The 18,332-nt window shown below is 43.0% G+C and overlaps 1 long non-coding RNA gene across 1 annotated transcript; it reads left to right on the plus strand.

Moving 5' to 3' along the window:
- Positions 1-1,784: 1,784 nt before the first annotated feature.
- Positions 1,785-17,544, plus strand: LOC140198633 (uncharacterized). The gene is made up of 3 exons (XR_011886227.1): positions 1,785-1,917; positions 10,027-10,179; positions 17,514-17,544. It is a non-coding gene; the product is annotated as an uncharacterized lncRNA (long non-coding RNA).
- Positions 17,545-18,332: the final 788 nt, after the last annotated feature.

Raw genomic sequence — 18,332 nt, forward strand, 5'->3', positions numbered from 1 at the left:
TTAAGTCACTTAGTTATTTTTTTCTCTCTCCTGTCTTTGGCATTTACCCATCAATTGTAAACTCTACCTAGACTAATAGAACTTCCATCCAATTGATAGCTTTTGATTCTCATTAACATATCCAAATGACATTCACCAAAGCGGTTTCTCAGCTTGTTTTTGAGTTGATTCATTAGGCTAAAACCTCACTCACAGTCCGCACTAGACGCAAGAAAGGTTCCCCCAATGTCCATCAACTGTGCAAGGTTGCAGAACTGTTCATTTTGAAGTACAAATGCCACCATTTGCGCAAAGTTTAAAATCAGTTTGAGTTTAATTTTTTCTTGCACAGAAAATTTGAAATCATTAAACTGTCTAACTATTACAGTATTTTCAGCTAGAAAATCATGATATTTTAGACATAAAGCATTAACTTGTTCATCACCAAATGTGGAGTCACAATCTGCAATTGCGGAGATATCAAAAGCTGACCATTCTCTTATCTCATCTTCAGGAAACCTTTCTTCTAAATGAACACAAAGACTATTTATAAAAGTCAACAGCGAACTTTTATCTACTGTGACGTTTTCATCACGTTGTTGGGTTAGCAAAACTTTAACTTTGTCACTCCACGAAACATTGTCTCCCAGACACTGCTTTCTTATCTTGAAAATTTTTCCTCGTGCAAAATGAAGTGAATCAATCAGTGTCAGGTCACTCTTTTGCAGAATCTTGTACAGTGCAGCCAGTTCATCAAAGACATCACTTAAAACCTGTAAAGCTACTTTGTATGTGATGTTTATCAATTTCTTGCGACACTATTTAGTGATAGGGTCATTTGACTGATCATTTTCAATAAAAACTTAGTAAGCTATCTACAGGATTTGAAACAGATCTTTGTAAACTTTACGATATGAGCACTGTCTGCCAAACATGGCTGCCGCCGTGATGCAGCTGTACAAACCGGAACAGGAAAGGTGAGGTGACGTAAATTAGTGACGTGTATTGTGGTATTTGAAAAACCGACTAACTAGTTAACAGAAGCATTTAGCTAAAAGATTATTTTCAATAAGTATAATTATTAATTACCACACTATTTTAGGTAACTAACCTTTTGTGTGCACATTAATTTCCTTTGTGCGCTGGTTGAAAAACGTGTGTGCACACGCACGCACAGCTTAGAGGAAACATAGCTGCTCAGGTAGCTGCACTGCTTCTAATAGCTCCTGACTGTGCATTGCCCCGTTCCTTGTGATCTCCTGATATGATTCCCACACTTCACCCTGTCTCTCTGTGGGCCATGTTAGCTGCTTTGTAGGTTACACAAGTTCGCTGTCCCTGTCTTGTCCATGTTATTTCTCCTTTTCCCGAGTCTATGATAGTACCTGCCTTACTCAGTGTGTCAATCCCCAGGGCAGTACCTTCACTTTTTGGGCACACCCAAATATATACCGGAAGCTGCACTCCCTCAATCTCAAATACCTAGGGCGGATTTCTCTCCACCCTCATTGTTTTGCTTCCTGCACTGGTAATGTAAATCGCCTCGCCAATCATGGGCAAGGGTAGATCAGTTATCGATACTGATGACTCTGTGTCATCTCACATTGCTGGCCCCCTAATAAACCTCCTGTGTACATCCGTGGATGACCACCACTGGCAATAGAGGCTGCCGTTAGCTATTTGTCTGACCTCAGCAGCTCTATAATCTGGTCAGCAGTCAAATCGGAAGGAGAGGGCGCTGCTGTGGATTCTACCTGGTTTGGCGAGTGATTCTCACACCTCCCTCTTTTTTTTTAGGGCATTCCCTCCTACCAGGGTCTGAGAAGCCAGTGCTGTAACAAATCATCTCTTTTACCCTGCCAAGTGTATTCCAGCCGTTCCTTGCTACGTGTCCCAGCTGCTGGCACACAAAGCAAGTTCTCTGCGACGTCACAGCAGGTACATTCACTACAGCCACTTTATGACTTCTTTTACACCTTATGACTTCTTTTACACCTCTGGTCTAATTCACCAGCTCATGATACTACGTGGATCCCACCACTATCAGCAAATCCATAACTACTCGGGCCTTCTTTCAGCATTTTCGGGAAGACTGGGTCACCTCTCCCTGGATTATCCAACCCTGAATATCCTCATACACTGGATACTTACATTCTGCATAATGCATGGCTGGCTCATCAGCTCTCTGAACCATTAACGTTATTGTCCCCCAGTTACCCTCACCTCCCCCCAGTCGCTGCCTCACTTTCCACTTAAAGAAGCGATACCTCTCTTCATTGCTGGTGTTCCTGGTAGTTGTCCATGTACTATCTTGCACCCCCTGGGCCATACTGTCCCACATATTCCTCGAGTACTTCACTCTTACTGACACATGGATATCTTTAGGGAGCATTTAGTAAATTCCAATCATTTCCTCAAGCTTGCACCAGAATTCTGCATTCCCGCAGGAGACTATCAGTGAGGATAACTCTGACAAAATGCTCTGCTCCTCCCCAAGTGTGAAGGGCTTATAGATGGTTGTAATCAAAGGTACGGGCTCGTTCAGATCGTTAGGGTTCCCTACCTGATGTTAGTTGGCCTCCATTGGTGCCATCCCAACAGATATATCTGGGAATAACCTCTCCCTCAGATATCTCCACACTAATCCCCATACTATGCAAAATATAAATGATGAATAAAAATTAAACAGTACACACTTAAAATCGTAATGTACTCCGCAATCTGCTGCTTATGTGCACCTGAACTCGTAATGCCTGTTGTACTCCTTTGCATTTAACTGACATACCAAGGTTACAGACGTATTGTTAAAACACACACACACTCTTGCAAATGTATCTGCCAAAATACAGTTCCTGAAACAAGTATACACACCCCCACTCGCATTCCGAACTATCAGTAACCACCCTTCACCACTGCTGGCCCTGTCTCAACATATTAACACACAAAGTTTAGTATCTTAGATAAACACACATGCACGCATACAAACTATACTACTTTTATATCTACTAGTTCAGCTCTCCACTGTGTTCATGATACCTCATGATCCCATAGCTACCGAACAGGTCCAAGTGTGAGTGTTAATTTTAAAATTACTCACGCACTTAGACTGCTGACATTGCTGGCCACATGATGGGTTGTGAAGGTATCCCGGACAAGCCCCCAAATGTTGTAATGCGAACAAAGTCACCAGAGAGACACTGAAGCTAGTGGATTTATATCTTCCTCTTCCTCCAGAGAGTGTCTTACTTTGTTGAATAATTACAAACATATCCTGGACAAGCCCCCAAATGTTGTAAATGCGACCAAATTCTCTCTGGTGACTTTGTTCGCATTATAACATCTGGGGGCTTATCCAGGATACGTTCATAATTATTCAACAAAGTGAGACACCCTCTGGAGGAAGAAGCCTGCTCAACCCAATATTACATGACATGTTATGTGCTAAAGATCAAAGGACAATTCTATAGTTACCATGTATCTACAATGCTTCCTTTGAATTACATATAATTTTCACATTGCCTTCTTTACGACCACATTCCAAATACCCAAAAAGAATGTTAATCAGCATTGTCTGTTTTTCAATTAATTAATGTTCACAGCGCTAGGAACTATTGTCCAGGGCTGCATTTTAAATTTAATCTACAATCCATGTTCAGGTCTAAAGATAGGTTGCTGAAATTAATATTTGCCATATACCCTAATTCCAGAATGTTCCCTAAAACAAGCTAATCATTTCAAGTATTTTGGTTGCAGGAAGGTATCTCTAAATGCTATCCTGCATTGTGGAAAAAGGTCAAGATGTTTTTTATTGCCTTCCAACGTCATATTTAGTGGAGCGCTGTTTCAGTGCAGTCGCCAAACTTCTTTCAGAACAACAAAACAGACTACAAATTACTAAACGTGGGAATCTGAGACTCCTTCTGAGTGACATTCAGCCTGATGTTGAAAAGCTGATATCACTGCACCAAGCCCACCTATCTCATTGAAAGATGAAATGGCAATGAAGTAGTGGATAGTTGGATTACTAATGTATGCTCTAAAATTGTTGATGAAAATTGTTTTCATTGTAATTAAAAAAAGAAATAATTTTATTTGTAGCTTTAAATAGATTTAATAATTATTGCAATTATTGGTCATTGCTTTGAACTTGTAGTTCCTTATTTTTTTCACTGTGGATTGTAAATCAAAATCTTCATAGTTTTTATGTAATGGCCGAAAAGGGAGAAGAGGCAATGGGGTTATCGTCTGGGAGCTAAGGAAGTGGTAACCGAAAAAGGTTTGGGAACCGCTGCAAGGTACTGGGTGGTGTAAGGTCCTTCCTGTGTTACAAATGTTTGAAACGTGGACTCCCATAAGTAGAAAGGAGTTCCCAAAAAGTATTAATAAATTCAAACAAGAACCATCTTGCAGAAAAACCTGTTTACAAGTAACCTCTCCACAGTATGTCGATTGTCCACTCTTCTCCATAGATGCTGCCTGATGTGCTTAGCCCCTCCAGCTTTTAATGTGTTGTAATCAGATACCATTGATTCTTAAAAACATAGTCAGTCAGAGTATTGCTTTGGAAATTCACAAGCAATGGGCTGTGTTGAAATGTGCAACAATGCTCCATTAAGCTGTAGAATATCCACTGATACTTTAAGCCCTTGAAAATCAGCCAATAAGGGTGGGGCATCTTGATTCTGTGCCACTGTAGCTATGTGGGGGAAGACAATAAATAAATGTCAGACTTGTGGGATTCTGCAAAATTTGGAACCCTCAGCAAGTCTCAGTCCAGAACAGAAACTGTTTACTTCCCTGCATAGATGCTGCCAGACCTGTTGAGTTCCTCCTGCCTTTTCTTGTGTGGTGTTCAATAAATAAATGTTTGTGTTAATTGGCTCACGTCAACATTGGTGGAGGTATAGTTACTTAACCAACGATGTGTATTTCTGACATGGACAAAATCTGTAAAAATGGAACCCATTCATAACCAAGCAGTGGCATTCAAACATCTGAAACTTTGTGACATTTTTGGTTGATCTTGAGTGAAATACAAAACAAATTTCAAGTAACATATAACTTATATCCGTTGATGTATCTAGTTGAGTAGATGAGAGGGAACTAATAGATGTAGTGTACTTGGATTTTATGAAGATTCTTGAAAAGGTCACATGCAAAAGATTGGAGAAAGAAGAACAAAAGTGCTGAACACACTTGCGAACTGATGCTGCAGCTGTGGAAAGAGAATCCAGGCAACAATTTGGGTCAGTAGCCCTTCCTCAGAACTGGGGAAGAACTCAAAACTCGGAACCAGTTCCGAAGTACGCTTCACGACCTGAAGTGTTGACTAGTAGAGCAAAGGCATTGTGTTCCTACCTCAATTCTGTGTGATAACCAGCACTTAAGAAATGGTGAGTCTTACTGCATCTGGGTATTGGCCGCACCACCCGTGTCTCCCCTCCACGCCTCCTCGACCTCCACATTGATCACACTTACCCTGCCCCCACTATGCGTCATTATTCATATTTTGCACTATTTATTCATTTTATAACATAGCAATTTCTATGTTTTACACTGTACTGCTGCCACAAAACAAGATTTCACAACATCGGTGATAATCAGCTTGATGCTGATTCTGACGTCAACTATGTGCCCTGCACTCCTCCGCACTGTTTCACAATGGTGCAGTGACCCCAAACTTATCCTGGAGCCTCTGAAAGCAAGGTCACAGCAAGCATGCAGAGGGACTAGGGAGATGCTGGACTTTTAAGGAGCTCCACAGAAATATTACTAAATTTACAAGAGAACCAATGTTGGAAAAAAACTTCACAAAGAACTACCCTGTTGTTATCAGATATCATTGTCGTTTAAAAACACGGTTGTCATTTTCACAGCCAGGGGCCATTTATGTGAATTCCTCTGGAAATTCAGAGTAACACACACAAAATGCTGGAAGAACTCAGCAGGTCAGGCAGCACCAATGGAGAGGAATAAACAATCAACTTTTTGGGCTGAGACCCTTCAACAGGATGCCTGGTGACATTCTTAAATTCTCTGCCCTGAAAGGTTGTGCAGGCAGCTCACTGGAAATATTTAAAGTGGCAGCGGATTAGTTTTGGAAGTGTGGAAAATTGGGGTCGTGGGGATTTGGCACAGAAGAGAAGCTGACGCCTGGGAGAGGTTTGCCAAGATGATTTTGAGTAGAGGACATGGCAGAGAAGCCAGTGAACTTCTACTCTTATTTCATTGTACTAGGTCTCGGGAAAGATGCAAAGGTTTTTGTTGCGGTTCATCCCAGGAACACTGTGCTTTTCATGTTTTTCACAATAATATCAGCGGCTGCTGTGAAACCATCTGCACAGTGAAAGGTCCCCTCTGTAGGTGCTGCAGACTGGCAGATTCAAAGCCCTGAGGCAGCATGTCAATCTGAAATGTCAACTATTCTTTTCCCTGCCAACTTCCCCCACCCCCACAGATGCTGTTGGACCTGCTGAATTCCTACAGTATTTTGGCTGTGGCTCCAGACTCCAGCATGCCTAGCAGTCTAAGGCCATGTGCTCGAGAACATACTGTACTTGGTTGCAGCCATTACAAGGCCTCTTTTGGAAAGAGCCACAGTTTAGGACTGTCACCACATCCATTTAAAGTTCAAAGTTGAAAGGACTATTTTGAGTTAGTGGTGGAGAGGAGGTCACTAATCAAACTGTCCATTATGGACAATCTGGCACATCTTCTCCATGACCTCCTGAATAAGCAGCAGAGCACCTTTTTGAACAGGCTCATTCAGCTCCTCAGGATCCTTCCTACCTAATGCAATAAGCATATACAACAGGTAATCTCTATGCAACAGATGGACACACATCATGAGAACACAGGCTGCTCAACCGGAGTGGATAACTTCACTAGCCCTAACCCTGATCTGAGCCTACAATCTATGCACTCACTCCCAAGGACCCCACGCCCGTATATCCTCAATATCATTTATTGATTTATTTATTTATGTACATGTTATTTAGTTTTTTTTCTTTTTTGTAGTTGTATGATTTGTTGTCTTTTGAGCATATGTTATTTGACCATCTTTGTTTCTGCACAGTTTTCCATTGATTCTACAGTATTGTGTTACCTTGCATTCACTGTGAAGGTCTCTGAGGAAACGAATCTCAGGACAGTATGTTTTGAGGCTCTCTGTTGGTCGGGGGTTGACCATACATGTTACGGCCCAGCTGTCTGTGCAAGCCAGGGCAGTACGATATGGAGAGCAGGCTGTTGTAGTGGGCTCCCCTCTCCACGTAGCTGATGAACCCAAATGGAGCAGCAGAGACTGATACAATTTGGCACCAGCGGCAGCCAGTCAGTGCTGGCTGAGCTCAACTCACGGAGCCTTCCCTGTGAGTGCAGTGGAGGTTTGACTTCAGAGCTTTCCCTCTCCCAGATGACCTGCCAATCACGACTGATGAGCCCCATCTGCTCAAAACAACATGTTTAAGGCACCAGCGACCCACCCTTGGCCCACCTCCTGTGAGTAGATATGGTTCTGCCGAGCCTACCCATGAAGGCCAGGGGTTGGACTTGGTTGTCAGAGGCTATTTGAGATCCACACTATTTAATAGGTAATGGGGGGGGTTATCCCTACTACTAACCTTAAGGAAGTGGTGACGTATATGTACTTTGATAATAAATTTACTTTGGACTTTGAAATTTGAACTTTGAAAGTGAGTCTGTAGGTCACAGCATCAGTTCAGACTGGTGATTGAAATCCACAACAGTTAAGGAGTCAGATGGTTCTAGGATTATAAATTTTCCCAAACCTGTTTGTGTGGGACCTAAGATTTCTGTACCTCCTGTGAAAAACAGACATAGCCTGAATGGTTGAGCCTTTGATGATGGATGCTGCTTTCCTGTGTCAGCACTCCTGCGTTAAAACCATGAACTATTTACGCTAGAGTTGTAAATGAGTGATAACCGAAGAAGCAATGGTGTTAAGTAACCAGAGAACATGTTTGTTGTGGAAGTATGACTAATATTATTCCCAGGGCAGAAATGTCAAATACCAGAGTGCATTGGTTTAAGGTACTAGGGGTAAAGTTTAAAGGAGATCAGTGGGTCAAGTTTCTTTTATAGACAAAGTGACAGGTGCCTGGAACATGCTGCCAAGGAATCGGCAGAAGCAGATATGGTAGCAAAATTTAAGAGGCATTTGGACAGATACTTGGACAGGCAGGGAATGGAAGGATATATAGCATGTGCAGGCAGATGGGGTTTGTGTTTGGTGCTGGCATAGTGGGCTGCAGAGCCTGTTCCTGTATTGTACGTGCTGTAAAGAATGTTGACCCAAATGTCTGCATTACACACTTCAACTTTTTATGAATGAGGTATATTTTGAAATAAATACCAGAGGTGATCTGACTACAAAAACATTCATAGACAAGTGGTGTCCCCACAAAATTGTTCAGAGTATTCCCCAACCAGAAGTCCTGAGTGAATCATGAGATCTGCAGTCTGCTGAGGGCCAGAGCAGAGGCATCGGAAGACTGGCGACCAAGAAGGTTACAAGGGGACCAGGTATAATATCCAGAAAGCTACCTCATGAGCAAAGTACCAATTCCAGACTAAACTAGAATTATTGTGTATGCCTGCAAGATAATGAATCTCAGGGTTGTATATAGTGATATATATGTACTTTGATAATAAACTTACTTTGAACTTTGATTAAAGTTGGTGATCAAGGAGCAGAACAGGACTGGCATAGATATCTCAGAGGATTCTTGGCTTGGAGAGATGTAGGAAGCGATGAATTCCTGGAAAGATCTCAAGGCAGGGATGAGATACCAATCGCGGTTCTTTGTATGAGAACAGCAGCAATATCCATCCAACAATACATTGCTGAGCTCAGCTATGCTGAAAAGTTTAATCATACCTTTTGAAACCTTTTATCATTTGTTCAGCAAGAATATAGCAATGCTGTCTTCTTCAACCCTTTGCCAACCTAGTCGTGAACTTTCTGATACCTTATTGTCTTTCTTTTCTGCATAATCACTATTATCTGTAAACATTCTGATTGTAAAACAGTAGCTTTAGCCCAACGCCTATGAAGATTTCATCCAAAATTTCATTCAAAATCTTAATTTACCACAGATACCATATGACATATCATCTCAGCTCTTTGTTGTAAGTAGGCCCATAAGTGGGTCTGTAAAATAAAATGTAATTTTAAATAAATTGTTACCTTGTTTCCTGATATCTACATGCTGCCCTCACTATCACTATGATTGTGGACCCAGAGGGTACACGTTGACCACTCTCCATTGCACATCAATGGGTCTGCTGTGGAGAGTGAAGAGACAAGAAGATCCTTGGTGTGCACAGTCTAACCTGGTCCCAGAACACCTCCTCACTAGTCAAGCAGCATCTACACTTTCTGAGGAGATTGAGGTGTGAAAGGCTCCCTGTCCCCATTCTAACAACATTATACAGGAAACACACATAAAAGTTGCTGGTGAACACAGCAGGCCAGGCAGCATCTCTAGGAAGAGGTGCAGTCGACATTTCAGGCCGAGACCCTTCGTCAGTCCTGAAATGTCGACTGCACCTCTTCCTAGAGATGCTGCCTGGCCTGCTGCATTCACCAGCAACTTTTATGTGTGTTGCTTGAATTTCCAGCATCTGCAGAATTCCTGTTGTTAACATTATACAGGATCTCCATTGAGGTTGATTTATTGTGTGGTACAGTAGCTGTAAGGCATTGGACCACAAAGCCCTACAGAGGATAGTAAAAACTGCTAAGAGGATCACTGGGGTCTCACTCCCCCCCCCCCCCCCCCCCCATTTGTGACATTTACTTGAAATGTTCCTGAGAAGGTAATGAAGCATCTGGGCTAAAACTGCCAGACTGGATAACAGTTTCTTCCTTCAGGCCGTGAGGCTAATGAATACTCTGAGGTCTTGTCACTAGGATAGCATGCTGTTTACCTGTGCTACACGCTATGTGCATTTTGAATTATATTTTATTGACTTACTTATGGCAATACTTTGGTTTATGCACTATGTGTGATACATGTTTTGTAGATACACCTTGGTCCAGAGGAACGTTATTTCATTTGCTGGCTGAGGGGGAAGGATCGCAAACACCTGAGCTGCCTGAAATACCAGTGGCATAACAGGCAGTAATTAACCACGACAAACACCTGAGGGGCATATTGTTCAAAGAGGCTACTTCAGGTAGATTGGTGCTTTGTGCATAGAATGTCCTAACTCAATGACACTATAAATGTACGGACTTCACAATATGATAAATGTATAGACTAGACAACAGTGTGAACAGAAAGCAAGTCATGTACATGTACTGTTTATGTTTTTCATTTATGAATGAACTTTATTTCCAAAATATAAAGTCCTCTGGTGCAGTTCATACCCATCCTTCCACTGCAAATAGTCTACTGTGTTGAGCAGGAACCCAAAATCCCGGAATCAGATTTGGTGTCACTGAGTTAGATGGCATGAAATATGCTGTACAAAGCAAAGTCAAAAAATGACAACAAATTACAAAAATGAATAGTACTAAATAAAAGAAATAGAGAAGTAGTATCATTGACTGCTTTGAAATCTCACAGAGGAGGGGAGAAGCTGCTCTTGAATTACTGAGTGTGGTTTTCTGGCTCCTTGACCTCCTTTCCAAAGGTAGCAAAGAGAAGAGGGCATATTCTGGATGGTGCAGGTCTTTCATGTTGGATGCTGCCTTCTTGAGGCACTTCCTTTTGTAGATGTCCTCGATGGTGGGGGAGGGTTGTGGCCAAGACAGAGATGCAGCCCTCTGCAGCATCATGCAATCCTGCACGTTGGTGTCTCCTTACCAAGTTGTGATGCAACCAGTCAAAATGCTCTCCACCATACACCTATATAAATTGATAAGAGTCTTTAGTGACATACCAAATCTCCTCAAGCTCCTAATGAAGTACAGGCACTGGTGTACCTCGGTCTTGATTGCATCATTGTAGATCCTCCAAGATGTTGATGCGCAGGAACTTGAAGCTGATCCCCTTTCCATCACCGAACCCTGAGTGAGGACTGATGTGTGTTCTCTCGACTTCCCCTTCCTGAAGTCCACAATCAATTCCTTGGGACTGGGCAGAAAAGTGCAGAAACCATGAAATGTACAGAGACCGAGCTCTGACAAGAACATTGCTTATTGGATCACGTTACAGGAGGGTGGCTGATTGACAAGAATAGAAACATAACAAAATAGGAGCTGGGGTAGTTTATTCAGTTACTCTAACCTGCCCCGTCATTCAATATGATCATGGCTGTTCCACTCTAGGCCTCAATATTTTTGATTCTCATAGTCTTCAATTCCCTAACATTTTAAAAATAGCGGAACATGTGCCACACCTGCCGCTACTCCTCCTCCCTCACTACCATTCAGGGCCCCAAACAGTCCTCCCAGGTGAGGCAACATCTCACCTGTGAGTCTGTTGGGGTCACCTACTGCATCCGGTGCTGTTGGTGTGGCCTCCTGTAATTTGGTGAGACCCAACGTAAATTCGGATATTGCTTTGCCGAGCACCTACACTCCGTTTGCCAGAAAAAGCGGGATCTCCCTGTGGCCACCCATTTCAATTCAACTGCCCATTCCGACATGTCGGTCTGTGGCTTCCTCTACAGCCGCGATGAGTCCACACTCAGGCTGGAGGAGCAACACCTTGTATTCTAGCTGGGTAGCCTTCAACCTGAAGGCATGAACATCGATTTCTCACATTTCCGATAATGAACCCCCCCCCACCACCATTCCCCATCCCCTTTTCCCTCTCTCACTTTATCTCCTTACCTGCCCATCGTCTCCCTCTGCTGCTCCTCCCCTTCCCCTTCTTCCAGGGTCTTCTACCCTTATCAAATTCCCCTTTCTCCAGACCTTTATCTCTTTCACCAAACAACTCGCCAGCACTTTACTTCACCCCTCTCCCCTCCTAGTTTCACCTATCACTTGCTACCTTGCACATTTTCCTCCCCTCCACCCACCTTCTTGCACTGACTTCTGGTAATTTTTTTCCAGTCCTGCCAAAGGGCCTCGGCCCGAAACATCGCCTGTTCACTCTTTTTCTTAGATGCTGCCTGGCCTGCTGAGTTCCTCCAGCATTTTGCGTGTGTTGCTCGGATTTCCAGCATCTGTTGGGTTTACCTCCCCATTAAAAGCTGCTCTGCACATGAAACACAAGACACTGCAGAGTTGTGGACTGGGCTCAGTACATCGCAAAAACCAGCCTGCTGTCCATGGACTCTTGCTTATGTCAACCAACATAGTCAAAGATCCCACCCACCCTAGGTGTTCAGTCTCTCCCCCTCCCATTACGAAGCCGATATGAAAACCTGAACGTACGTATTGCCTGGCTCAAGCACAGCTTCTATCACACTGTTATCCGACTCTTGAAAGACCTGTAGCATGATAAGACTTACTGGGGCTCACTGTCTGCTTCAGTGTGATCTTGCACTTTATCATGTACCTGCACTGCACCTTTTTGGTGACTTTTACATTTTATTTTGCATTTTGATTATTTTACCTTAAAGAATGCACTGTGTAATATGCTTTGATCTGTTTTAAGGGTATACAAGACAAGCTTTTCACCGTATCTTGGTACATGTGGCAATAAAAACCAAATACCAAACACACCCAATCATCCATAGTTCTTTGTAGTAGAGCATTCCAGAGATTCACTACTGTTTGCAAGAAAAAGCTCCTATACACCTTTTTAAAAAAAACAATGGTCCTCTTTAAACCAGACAATTGTTTCATCCACTGATTCCATTAACATTTTAAGTGTTGGTACAATGACCTATTATTTATAAACAAAAAGGTGTTAATCGGTCACACAATAGACAGCAGATGCTGTAATGTGGTGCAACACAAAAAAATCAACTGGAATGTTTATTTTGTTAAACAGCTTTTAACTGGTGTGAAAGAAAAGTCAAATGATCTGAAAAATTGCAAAATAACAGCAAACAACAGGAATTCTGCAGATGCTGGAAATTCAAGCAACACACATAAAAGTTGCTGGTGTGAGTAAGGAACTCTTCCTTCAGTTAGTCCTGACGAAGGGTCTCGGCCTGAAACGTCGACTGCACCTCTTCCTACAGATGCTGCCTGGCCTGCTGCGTTCACCAGCAACTCCTATGTGAAAAATTGCAAGTTATTTTTGTGGGTAAATTTAACAAAGAAATCAGTTTTAAAAGTAACTGTGCCGTTCTTATCTTTTAAGCAGAAAAGAATCTGGGTTAAGGCTTTTCTCCTTTGGAAAAGCCGAGCCTGTTTTTGATGCTGAAGCAGGCCTGACCATATTTAGTGAAACTCAGTTGTGTGAGATTATTAGCTAGTTCAGTGGTGTTCCACAAAATCCTTGCAGCTGTGCCAGTAAGATCAAAGAATTGATTTGTGGGCTTTAGAAAGGGTAAAATGAGGGAACACACACCAGTCCTCACAGAGGGATCAGAAATGGGAAGGGTGAGCGGTTTCAAGTTTCTGGGTGTCAACATCTCTGAGGATCTATCCCGGGCCCAACATATTGATGCAATTACAAAGAAGGCACAACAGCAGGAGATTGAGGAGATTAGGAGTTTGAGGAGATTTGGAATGTCACCTAAGACATCAAGTTTCTACAGTTGAGCATTCTGATGGCTGGTATAGGCGAGGGTGGCTACTGCTCAGGAATTTAGTAAGCTGCAGAGAGTTGTAAAATTAGTCCGCTCCATCATGGGCATTAGCCTCCATAGTATCCAAGACATCTTCGAGGAGCAGTGCCTCAAAAAGGTGGTGATAATCATTAAGGGCCCCCGTTACTGTGGTTGTGCTCACCACTAAGTGACTGTGCCTCTTATATGTGCTAATTGTAATTGATACCGCTAATTTCTCTGGCAACAAGTTCCAGATAATAACCACTTCCTGTGTTAAAAAGACATGCATCACAAATCCCCTTTAAAACGCTTTTTTCTCACCTTTAACTTCTGCCCTCTTGTTTTGACACTCCTACCATGAGATTTTCTGACCATCTACCCTATCTATCAGTGCCCTATAATTTTATTACCTCACTTGGGTCACCCCTCAGTACCCTTTGTTCTAGCAAAAACAAACCTATACTACTCCAGAAAACACAGGCTTTATGTTAATTAGTTCCCTGATCCCTGTTTGTTCTTATTAAACCAGTGATTCTTGTTAGAAAAGTCGTAGCACGTTTCAAAATTTGCAAAGCAATGGACGCATCTACTCCTGTAGACTGGGAGTTGACGGGTTATTTTTGAGGTGATGGCTGAGAGGAGCTTCTGTTCACTCTGATGTTTTGGGGCCACATTAGCCTTCACTGCTTCTTCCTGCCCAAAGGTCACCTTCATTCCTAACCTGGAGTTAAAGTCAGCCAAGACAATCTGCTTGCCTGTGTCTGGGATGTGGACGAATAGTTTTTTCAAGGATAAACTATAAATCCTCTTTGGCCTTATTCAAAACTTCCACATTTGCGGCAAAATGCACTAATGATCAAAACCTGTTGCTTCCATCATAAAACATATCGAAACATCACATTTGTTTACTAATTCTCACAGTCAGTTGTGACTGTGATCTGAACACTGCAGAGACACTGCATCTGGTGATATAGAGGCCTCCATTCATCACAACAAGCAGAAGAATCGGAATCCTATCATGTGAAATTTGTTGTTTTTGTGGCAACAGATGACAATAAAAACCCCTAAAATTATAATAAATAAATACATAAACACACACACATAAAATTTAATTACTTAAGCAGTACAAAAAGAGAGGGGAAGAAAAATATTCGTGAAGTAGTGTTCATGGATTCATTGTTCATTTAGAAATCTGATGGTGGAGGGGAATAAGTTGTTCCTGCTGAAATGTTAAGCGTGTCTTCAGGCTCTTGTACCTCCTTGATAATAGCAATGAGAAGAGAGCATGTCCTGGGTGCTGGGATCGTTAATTATGGATTTTGAAGGTGTCCTCGAGGCTGGGGAGGTTAGAGCCCTTGATGGAACTGGATGAGTTACAACTTACTGCAGCTTTTTCTGATCCTGTGCAGTGGTCCCTCCACACCACACAGTGATACAATCAGTTAGATTGATTGTACATGTGTAGAAGTTCACAAGTATTTGGTAACATGCAGAGTCTCCTCGAACTTCTGATGAAGTATAGCCGCCGTGGTGACATTTGTGATTGTATCAATATCCTAGGCCCAGGACAGATTTTCAGAGATGTTGAAACCCCAAAACTTGAAACTACTCAACTTTTTTACCATTGATCCTTCGATGAGGACTGGAGTGTGTTCCCTCGACTTCCACTTCCTGAAGTCCACAATCAATTGTTTTGGTCTTATTGACGTTGAGTGCAAGATTGTTGTTGCGATTCCACTTAGCCAGCTGATCTACCTTGCTCCTGTATGCCCCCTCATCAGTATCTGAAATTATGCCAACAATAGTGTGCTCAGCAAATGTATAGATGGCATTTGAGCTGTGCCTATCCACACAGTCATGGACGTAGAGAGAGTAGAGCCGTGGGCTAAGCATACATCCTTGAGGTGTGCCAGTGTTGATTGTCAGCAAGGAGGAGTTGCTAGTTCCAATCCACAGACTGTGTTCTCCTGATGCGGAGGTCAAGGAACCAGTTGCAGAGGGAGGTACAGAGGCCCAGGTTTTGGAGCTTGTTGATTAGAACTGATTGTGTTGATCGCTGCGCTGTAATCAATAAACAGCAGTCTGATGTAGGTATTACTATCGACCAAGGCTGAGTGGAGAGCCAGTGAGATTGTATCCGCTTTTGACCCATGATGGTGAAAGGTAGATTGCAGCTTGGCCCATGTCCTTGCTTCAGCAGGAGTTGATTCTCATCCTGAGCATCCTCTCAAAGAACATCACGGTTGATGTGACTGCAACTGAGTGATAGTTGTTAAGGCAGCTGTCTCTGCTCATCTTGGATACTGCTTTGTTTGATGCCCTTTCGAAGTAGGTGGGAACCTCCGCCTGCAATAGTGAGAGATTGAAGATATCCTTGAACTCTTCTTCCAGTTGGTTGGCACAGGTTTTCAGAGCCCTACCAGTTATTCAATCAGGGCCTGACACCTTGTGAGGATTCACCCTCTTGAAAGACTTTCTGACATCGGACTCTGAAATAGAGTTCACAGGGTCACCAGATGCTGCAGGGATTCACACAAGTGTAGTTTTATTCTCCCTTTCGAAGCATACATAAAAGGCATTGAGCTCTTCTGGGAGTGAAGCATCAGAGCCATTCATGATGTGATGTTTCACTTTGTAGGAAGTGAGGGCCTCCAACCCCTGCTAGGGCTAATGTGTATCTGATTCCATCTCTAATCTCAATCAGAATTTTTTATCGCCCTTAAAATAGCCTTCTGTAGTTTGTAGCTGAACTTCTTGTATAGTTTTTGATCACTGGTGTTGAATGCCACAGATCTAGCCCTCAGCAGTTAATGAACCTCCTGGTTCCTCCATGGCTTTTGGTTTGGGTGTATCCACTATGTTCCTGAAGGCACACACTCACCCTCCCAGGTCTTGATGGAGTCGGTAACAACTGTGGCGTATTAATTTAGATTTGAAGATGAATCCTTGAATATTGTCCAGTATGCTGACACACAAAGCTGTCATTTAAGCACTCCTCCACCTCCCTTGACAATGTCTTCATGCTCCTCACCCACTGGTGCTGTGGTATTTAGTCTCTGCCTATTGTTTGGGAGCAGAAGTACAGTCAGGTGATTGGACTTCCTTTCGAAAGTGCAGCTGTGTGATGGTACGGTAAGTGTTCTTGATGATGGTATAACAGTGGTAATGTGTGTTCGCTCCTCTGGTTCCACAGGAGGCACGTTGGTTGTAGTTGTTCAGAGACTTCTTCAAGCTGGCCTGGTTGAAATCTCCTGCAAAGATAGGGAGGGCATCAGGGTGCACAGCTTTGTGACTGCTGATTATGATACTTAGCTCACTTAGAGCCTGCCTGACATTGCCCTGAGGTGGAATGTATACTGCCATCGGGATGATGGTGAGAAGCTGCCTTGGCAGATAATAAGGAAGACATTTGAGCACTAGATGTTCCGGGTCAGGTGAGCAGGACTGAGACAGAACTGCCATGTCTGTGCACCACAATGAGTTAATCATGAAGCATACTCCCCCTCCTCTACCTGTAAGAGATTCTGCTGTCCTGTCTTTGCGATGGGTGGTGAAGGCCTCAGGCTGCAGCGATGAGTCTGAAATGGTGGGGTGTGAGCCAAGTTTCCGTGAAGCAAAGTACACAGCAGTCCCTGATGTCTCTCTGGTACTCAAATCTTGCTCTGTATTTTCAGTTTTATTTTCCAGAGACTGTATATTCTCAGCAGGATAGTTGGGAACGGTTTAAGGTAGACCAGCGTGCTGTCCCCACTTCTTTTTTCTTAATGGGGAACTGCACTCGCGACCTGAGTCTGCTGCCTGCTGTTTGCTGATTTTTAAGTAATGATAGATATTTTAAACACCTTAAAACAATGCTGCTTACTGAAGTAGCCATATCTGTGACTGGTTTTCAGCTGTAGTGGTCCTAACCGGGAATATTTGATGATCGGAGCTGCACACAGAGAGTTGTCACCTACCAACACCGTCTTGCCAAAAAGCAGGATTTTCCTGGAGATCCTCCCGGGAGAGTCTCCCAAACTCAAAGTACATCACATCTTTAAATCCTTAAGACCAAAGGTAACAGCACGTGAAACAATGCAATTTCAATAGTTACAATAACATCAGTATTTAGGGTTGACAATGCTTCATTTGAATTACATATCTTCAATGGGAGACACCACTGAATGTTCAATCAGCTTTGCTGGGATAAAGTAATCCACCCAGATGTTCTAAAAGCTTCTGGAGACAGACAGCCTAGACACTCAAAGTTAAAATTGTGAGGGCTGTCTCTACGTGTACACAAATATCCCATCTATTGATAGATCAACTATGCCTATGACCATGTTTGATGAAGGGTGTTGGCCTGAAACGTTGACTGCTTGTTTCCCTCCCCCCACAGATGCTGCCTGACCTGCTGCGTTCTCCAGTATTTTGTGTGTGTTGCTCAGTAAGTGGTGATCCTGTTTCCGTGATGCATCTCTCTGTGACTCTGTGATACGTTTGGGTATGTGGCCAGGACTGGGGAGTGGTGCGCCTCACTGGGTGACCAGAGGAGGGAAGTGGTGTGATGAGGCTAAAGGCCACCCAAACGGTTTGGTGTGTGGATGGAAACAAAGGCCAGAAACAGGGCCCAGGTTGAGACCAGGCTTGGGAAATGTCAATCATAGCATAGCTAGGAACATGGGCGGGAAGGGGTGAGAAGCTGGGAGGTAGGGAATGGATAAGGAATGTGC

Source organism: Mobula birostris, chromosome 6 (assembly GCF_030028105.1).
Source record: "Mobula birostris isolate sMobBir1 chromosome 6, sMobBir1.hap1, whole genome shotgun sequence".
Classification (NCBI taxonomy): Eukaryota; Metazoa; Chordata; class Chondrichthyes; order Myliobatiformes; family Myliobatidae; genus Mobula; species Mobula birostris.